The sequence below is a fragment of the Tachyglossus aculeatus genome, chromosome 2 (genome assembly GCF_015852505.1).
Source record: "Tachyglossus aculeatus isolate mTacAcu1 chromosome 2, mTacAcu1.pri, whole genome shotgun sequence".
In the NCBI taxonomy this organism is placed as follows: Eukaryota; Metazoa; Chordata; class Mammalia; order Monotremata; family Tachyglossidae; genus Tachyglossus; species Tachyglossus aculeatus.
In genome coordinates this window covers 123,372,430-123,378,891 of record NC_052067.1, presented here as the reverse complement: position 1 = coordinate 123,378,891, position 6,462 = coordinate 123,372,430, and the positions used below count along the sequence as shown (strand labels likewise).

The 6,462-nt window shown below is 41.4% G+C and overlaps 1 non-coding gene across 1 annotated transcript; it reads right to left on the bottom strand.

Annotated features, from left to right (window-relative positions):
- Nucleotides 1–5,957: 5,957 nt before the first annotated feature.
- TRNAS-AGA lies at nt 5,958–6,039 on the bottom strand. Its single transcript has one exon. It is a non-coding gene; the product is annotated as a tRNA-Ser (tRNA).
- Nucleotides 6,040–6,462: the final 423 nt, after the last annotated feature.

Here is a 6,462-nt window from a genome sequence, read left to right as displayed (position 1 = left end):
TAATGATGGTATTTGTTTAGTGCTTACTATGTGCAAAGTACTGTTCTAAGTGCTTGGGGGATACAAGGTGATCAGATTGTCCCACATGAGGCTCACAGTTTTAATCCCCATTTATCCCCAAATTACAGGTTGAAGAAAGTGATGGAGTATGTACCTGTAGTCAATGTGAGTAACCAAGTGCTTAGGTAATATAGAAGTGACAAGCTGTAGGGAATATAGGGTGGGGAGATGAGAGAAATCAGAATATGTCACCTGGAGAACATGTGAAGGGATCCTGGAGGCAGAAAGAAATGCTATATTGCACACAGAGAAAGAGGCCAGTGATAAAGGTAGATTCCGGGCTAGAAATGGAAGTCATGGAGTGGATGAGATGTCAAGAGAAGTGAGTGTAAACTGAGAAGAGAAAGGGGTACAGAGGATAATGCTAGAAGTTCTAACTTCCCAAAATGGAAAATACAGGTATAACTATAGGAACCATAAGAAGATGTATGCTGCTTCTCTATAATAGACTATAATAAATGCTTCTCTGAATAATGCTTTGAGAGAAGCAGCGTGGCTCAGTGGAAAGAGCCCGGGCTTGGGAGTCAGAGGTCATGGGTTCGAATCCCGGCTCCACCACTATCAGCCATGTGACTTTGGGCAAGTCACTTCACTTCTCTGGGCCTCAGTTCCCTCATCTGGAAAATGGGGATTAAGACTGTGAGCCCCATGTGGGACAACCTGATGACCTTGTATCTTCCCCAGCGCTTAGAACAGAGCTTGGCACATAGTAAGCGCTTAACAGATGAGAAGCAGCGTGGCTCAGTGGAAAGAGCAGGGGCTTTGGAGTCAGGACGTGGGTTCAAATCCCAACTCTGCCAATTGTCAGCTGTGTGACTGTGGGCAAGTCACTTCACTTCTCTGGGCCTCAGTTCCCTCATCTGTAAAATGGGGATTAAGACTGTGAGCCCTCCTTGGGACAACTTAATCACCTTGTAACCTCCCCAGCGCTTAGAACAGTGCTTTGCACATAGTAAGCGCTTAATAAATGCCATTATTATTATTATTATTATTATTATTATTATGTAAGCATTTTCCCACCCAAATCCTAACCCCCTGCCTTTCCCATTACTGTTGACAGCACCACCATTTTCCATTTCTCACAACTCCATAACCTTGGCATTATCTTCGACTCATCTCTTTCATTCAACTCACACATTTAATGTCACATTTAATAAGCTCTACCTTCTTCACAACATTACTAAAATTCTCCCTTTCTTTTCCATCCAAACTGCTATTAGTCTGATACCAACATTCATCCTCTTCCACCTAGATGACTTCATTAGTCTCTTGCTTACTTTCCTGCCTCCTGTGTCTCCCCACTGTAGTACATACTTCACAGATCATTTTCCTAAAAGAAAAGTTTAGTCCATATTCCACACTCCTCAAGAACACCAGCGTTGCCCATCCACTTCTGCTTCATAAATAAATTCTTACCAGGGACTTTAAACTGCTCAATCACCTTGTCTCCTTCTATCCCAGTAGCCTAATGCCAACCTATTCACTGTAACTTGATCTCCTCTATCTCACTATTGACCCACATTCTGTCCTGGCCAGAAACTCCCTCTCCCGTCATATCTTTCAGACCTTCATTCTGCTCACCTTTAAAGGTGTATTAAATCATGTCTCCTTGAAGAGGCTTTGCCAGATTAAGCTCTCGTTTTCTCTAGTATCTCTTTCCCATTCAAAACTTTCATTCCTTCAATTGTATTCATTAAGTGCTTACTGTGTGCAGAGCACTACATTAAACTTTTGGGAAAGTACAATACAACAGTAAAGAGATCCACTCCATGCCCATAATGAGCTTACAATTTGGAGGGGGATACAGACATTAATATGAATGAATAAATTACAGATATGAACCTAAGTTCTGTGGGGCTAGGCGGGAGAATGAATGAAGTGAGCAAATCAGGGTGACGCAGAAGGGAGTGGTAGAATAAGAAAGGAGGGCTTCATTAGGGAAGAATCTTGGAGGGGAAGAGAATAATTGTCAGATTTGAGGAGGGAGGATGTTCTAGGCCAGAGGCAGGACATGGGTGAGAGGCTAGCAGTGAGATAGACAATATCAAGGTACAGTGAGGAGGTTAACATTAAAGGAGCAAAGTGTGTAGGATGGGTTGTAATAGGAGAGTAGTGAGGAGAGGTAGAAGAGGGCAAGGTAATTAAGTGATTTAAATCCAGTGGTGAGGAGATTGTGTTTGACGTGGGGGTGGATGGGCAATCATTAGACTGAGGAAACATGGCCTGAACATTTTGGTAGAAAAATGATCCAGGCAGCAGGGTGAAGTATGGATTGGAGTGGGAAGAGACAAGAGGCAGGAAGGTCAGCAAGGAGGCTGACACTGTTATCAAGGTAGGGTAGGATGAGTGATTGGATTAATGCGGTAGCTGTTTGGGTGGAGAGGAACCAACAGGATATAGTGGTAGACTGAATATGTGGGTTGAATAAGAGAGAGGAATCAAGAATAATGCCAAGGATATGTACTTGTGAGACAGGAAGGATGGCAGTACTGAGAGAGTGATAGGAAAATTAGGGTAAGGACAGGGTTTGGGTGGGAAGATAAGAAGTTCTGTTTTATACATATTAAGTGTGAGGAATTGGGGTCAGATGTGCAGGTAGAGGGGGTGGATTTTGAGAGAAGGTGGATCTCCTCTAGAAATTCTGCTGGGAAAGACGGGAGAGTTGTAAGAAGAGAGGTATGAGGAAATGGAGATTTTGGGGAGATCACACCTGATAGTGTCAGTTTTCTCAATAAAGTAGGTCAGGTCATTTGTCCCCAATGATGGGCAAGGGATGGGAGAGACAGGGGGTCACGGGGTTTGAGGAGGGAGTTAAATGTCTAGAACAACTGCTGAGGGGGATGGGCATGGATATCAATAAGGATGGAGAAATAAGTTTGCCAGGCAAAGGAGAGAGCAGCGTTAAAGCACACAAGAATAAATTTGAAGTGGACAAAGTCAGCCTGATATCTAGATATCTAAAATCAGATTCCTCATCTTCCCATGCCACACCCTTTCTTTCCATCACAGTAGAAAACACAGCTATACTCTCTTTCTTACAATTAAATAACCTTGACATTGTCTTCAGACTCATCTCTCTTATTTCCTAACACTTACTTAGAAGTTTTGTCTACACTAGGACAATTACATGGAGAAATAATATAATTGATTATTTATTGATTGAATAAAACTTCAATTATCATCATTATCATCACAATCACCGCTGGTATTTATTGAGTGCTTTCCATGTGCACTTGGGAGAGTACAGTATTACAGAATTGGCAGACATACAGAATTGACAGTTCCCGTCACAAAATCAGCTTACAGTCTAGAGGGAGATAAATATTGATATAAACAAATAATTTATAATATATAAATTAAAGAGATGTCAGTTAAAGATATGTACATCGTGAAATTCATCATCATCATCAATCGCATTTATTGAGTGCTTACTGTGTGCAGAGCACTGTACTAAGCGCTTGGGAAGTACAAGTTGGCAACATATAGAGACAGTCCCTACCCAACAGTGGGCTCACAGTCTAAAAGGGGGAGACAGCTATTTGATAAGGATTTGAACTAATCTTTCATTTTATTCTATCAATTGTATTTATTGAGTGCTTACCATGTGCAGAGCCCTATACTTGGCTTGGGGAAAGAACAGTATAACAGAGTTGTTAGACATGATCCCTGCCCATGACGAGCTTACAGTCTCGAGGGGAAGGCAACTATTAATATGACTAAATACATTGCAGATATGTAGAGAAGTGTTGTGGGGTTGAGGGAGGGGTGAATGAAGAGTACAAATCCAAGTTCAAGGATGAACGAGGAGGGGGTGGTAGAAAAGGACATGAGGCCTAGGTGGAAAAGGCCTCTTGGACAAGATGTCTCTTCCTTAATAAGGTTTTGAAGGTGAGGAGAGTGATCATCTGTTGGATTTGACAGGGAGGGCACTCCAGGCCAGAGGCAGGTTGTGGGCAAGCAGTCAGTTGTGAGATAGACAAGATTGAGGTATAGTTAGTATGTGGGCATTAGAGGAACAAGTGTGATGGGTTGTAATTGGAAATCAGGGCGTTAAGATAGGAGGGGACAAGTTGAGTGCTTTTAAAGCTGAAGGTAAGGAATTTCAGTTTTATGTGGTGGTAGATGGGGTGAAAATCACATCTGTTTGATGTGGTGGTGGATGGGCAACCACTGGAGGGTCTAGAGAAGTGGGGAAACATGCACTGAACAATTCTGTAGTAAAACAATCCAGGTAGCCAAATGAAGAAGCTGGCTCAGTGGAAAGATCACGGGCTTGGGAGTCAGAGGACATGGGTCATGTCTGCTGTGTGACCACTTAACTTCTCTGAGCCTCAGTTACCTCATCTGTAAAATGGAGATGAAGACTGTGAGCCCCAAGTGGGACAACCTGATCACCTTGTATCCCTCCAAGCACTTTGAACAGTGCTTTGCACAGAGTAAATGCTTAACAAATGTCATCATTATTATTATTATTATGTTTGGCTACTAGATCAAATTAGTTTGGTGATTATGGTTGTAGGTATATGTAAATAGATGTTAGAATAAAGAGTTCATGAAAATAGTTGGATTTGATTAAAAACAACAACAAAAAATTACTCCTATTTCTGAAGAGGGAAACTTTAACTTTTAGAAGTATTTTTTATATTTTTTCTTGGCTGAAGTCACCTATTTAGTTATGCAGCATTTTAAAAAATAAAATTCTATGTAAACCCAACCTTTCTTATTTTAAAGCTAGTTTTGTGGGAAAGGCTTTTTTGCTATTTTATTTACAATTATTATTCTTGTGTTGCTTATAGTTTTCATATTGTACAAATGTCAATGACCACTTAGCAAATAGGATCACATGATCATGTCTGTCACAGCACGTAATTTTTTCAGCAAAACATGATGGAATTCAGTTAAGGTGTATTCATGAGATTAAGTCAGGTAGAGGGCACGAGTAACTATCTGGGTGATTTTAGCAAAATATGTGGGACCCTTAACCATATATTTTAAAATGTTTCAGTGCTGTGCAATTTGACTATTTTGTGAAACGATTTCCAAGTTGTTTTTATTGAATGTGACTTCATTCAAAAACATAGACATTTCCTTCGAAACACAAGTATTAAAATTGCACACGGTTTTATTGAGGGGAAAAACCATAAGTAAAAGCATTTCTCTTTCCCATGCTCACTTCATTTACAACTGGGGAAGCAGTATTGCCTAGTGGTTAGAGCATGGGCATGGGAATCAGAAGGACCTGATCCCGGCTCTACCACTTGTCTGTTGACCGAGGAGGGCAAGTTACTTAACTTCTCTGTGCCTCAGTTACTTCATCTGTAAAATGCAACTTGAAATTGTGAGCACGATGTGGGCCAATGACCGTGCCCAACCTGATCAGTCTGTATCTACCACAGTGCTTAGTACAGTGCCTGACACATTGTAAGCACATAACAAATATCACAATTATTATTATTATTAATTTGAGAAGCAGCATGACTTAGTGGAAAGTGGCTTGGGAGTCAGAGGTCGTGGGTTCTAATCCCGGCTCTGCCACTTGTCAGCTGTGTGACTTTGGGCAAGTCACTTAACTTCTCTGTGCCTCAGTTACCTCATCTCTACAATGGGGATGAAGACTGTGAGCCCCATGTGGGACAGCCTGATTACCTTGTGTCTACCCCAGTGCTTATAACGGTGTTTGGCACCTAGAAGAGAAGCAGCTTGGCTCAGTGGAAAGAGCATGGGCTTGGAAGTCAGAGGCCCTGGGTTCGAATTCATTCACTTATTCAATCGTATTTATTGAGCACTTATTGTGTGCAGAGCATTGTACTAAGCGCTTGGGAAGTACAAGTTGGCAACATACAGAGACGGTTACTACCCAACAGTGGGCTCACAGTCTAGAAGGGGGAAAAATATTCCATAGTCGGCAGGATTCGAACCTGCGCGGGGAGACCCCAATGGATTTCTAGTCCATCGCCTTAACCACTCAGCCACGACTACAAATCCCAACCCCACCACTTGTCAACTGTGTGACTTTGGGCAAGTCACTTTATTTCTCTGTGCCTCAGTTCCCTCATCTGTAAAATGGGGTTTAAGACTGTGAGCTCCACGTGGGACAATCTGATCACCTTGTATCCCCTGCAGCGCTTAGAACAGTGCTTCACACATTGTAAGTGCTTAACTAATTCCATCATTATTGTTATTATTATTTAAAAAAGAAACAAAGAATTAGCTAGTACACTAGGTTTCATTCCAAAATTGTCTATACTACTGCCATGGTTGCCAAAGTGTTGTTCATTTATTTAACTCTTTTATTTTTCCAAGAATCTTACTTATTAATTTTAATTTTACCCTCACTGTACTTTTGTGAAATAGGGACAGTCAGATATGTTTACCCTTGTTTATAGGAGGAAATTGAAAGGC